Source organism: Vulpes lagopus, chromosome 15, assembly GCF_018345385.1.
Source record: "Vulpes lagopus strain Blue_001 chromosome 15, ASM1834538v1, whole genome shotgun sequence".
Classification (NCBI taxonomy): Eukaryota; Metazoa; Chordata; class Mammalia; order Carnivora; family Canidae; genus Vulpes; species Vulpes lagopus.
The window spans coordinates 42,958,813-42,960,592 of record NC_054838.1 but is presented as its reverse complement, the minus strand read 5'-3'; the positions used below and the strand labels follow the sequence as shown (position 1 = coordinate 42,960,592).

Genomic DNA, 1,780 nt, shown 5'->3' with positions numbered 1-1,780 from the left:
TGAAAAACAATGGGTAGATTTTTTAAAATAGAATTTCTAGAAATGAAAAAGCAATCATTGAAATTGCAAATAGTGGATGGATCAAATAACTCATCAAACATGACTTGAGAGAGAACAAGTCAACTGGATGATAGCTATTAATCCATCCCCTGGGCAAGGCCACTGCTTGGGCACAGGGAAGGTGGCCCTCATTCTGCTACTGAAGCCCCAGATGGACAATGCGGCCTGACAAGCACCATCAAGCCTATATGAAAACCTGTAGACAATTCCATATATGTTGTCAATGAGGAGAATCAATTTAGCCACAGTTCGGGGCTCTTTGATTACTAGAGAAGATTTTGATATTGCACTAGGAGTTTTTGCTCTAGTTGGGCTCACTGATTTGTTGCTTGGATTTATTGCTTGAAACTGGGACAATTGATAACCAGCTGTGGGAAACATTCTTGGTCCACTTGCTGATGAAATCCCTATCAATGACCTATATATTAGCGTGGCCTAAACAGATTTTATTCCAGTTTCACTTATTTATATGATAATTTTGAATATGTAATATTGGTTGCTATCATCTTTATGTCAGATATCGAATTCTTCCAACACTGAGAACACTTGCTAAGTATTTTAAGTATTTCAACCCTTGCTGTGTCACTGCTAAATTAAAACCAACATGTATCCACAAAGTAAACATAGCAGTCCAGTTAATCTTGGTGGTTTCTTTGGCAGCTGTAGTTTTCAATTATGCTGACAGTATTTATCTTCAGATACTGTGGTGTTTTATATTTTGCAGCACAGATGCATCAGCTTATAGTTACTGTCATCATGCTCAGAATGCTGTCAAATGAAAAAATGCAGACGAAGTCATCCGTCATCTTTAGGAAAGAAGCAGTATACATCACTGGCACCAGGGCCACTTGGAAATCTACAGGAATTTCCCATTTTAGTGTTCAGCCTGAGAAAGGATCTGTTAGAACAAACATGTCATCAAAATTGAAGTGCTGCACATTGAAGTTAAGCTCTATCATGAAGATATGCAGAATTTCCAATGTATTTTTAAATGAAAATAGAACTTAGCATAGCATTTTATTTTAGAGTTCTTGATTACTTTATAAAATTACAAGTATTCCAGTTACTATTAATCATTTTTAAATACATTTTAAAAATTAGTCCAGAACATGGAAACTTAAATCACCACCTCTTTTAAAATAGAATTTAGATTAGTCACAAAGCACTATAGGGAATTTTGCATGTTTAGATACATATCTTACACATGGCTGAAAGAGTTTTGCATTTGATTTTTAGATTTGTGGACATTAATAGTTCATGTGGTTAATATCTAATTGCTTAGGATAATGACAGAATAAAGAAAGTTTAGCTGTGAATAAAGAAAAGTTTTAACAAGAGTTAAAATGCAGGAAATTTTGAAGATAATAAATAAGATCAAACATAAAATAAAATCTGTTGAAGTTTGTGTTTAGGAAAGTCTTCCAGGGCAGCCCAGGTGGCTCAGCAGTTTAGCACTGCCTTCAGCCCTGGGCCTGATCCTGGAGTCCCTGGATTGAGTCCCACGTTGGGCTCCCTGCATGGAGCCTACTTCTCCCTCTGCCTATGTGTCTGCCAATCTCTCTTTCTGTGTCTCTCATGGATAAATAAATTAAAATCGTTAAAAAAATTTTTTAAAAAAAGGAAAGTCTTCCAGCTCTCGGGTACCTAACAGTTTATGTATTGGGATAATAAATAGCACAGGGAGCTGGAATATGAGAGCATGTTTAGGAGGCAGTGATTT

The 1,780-nt window shown here is 36.1% G+C and overlaps 1 pseudogene; it reads left to right on the top strand.

Moving 5' to 3' along the window:
- Positions 1 to 247: 247 nt before the first annotated feature.
- Positions 248 to 839, top strand: LOC121476206 (annotated as a pseudogene).
- Positions 840 to 1,780: the final 941 nt, after the last annotated feature.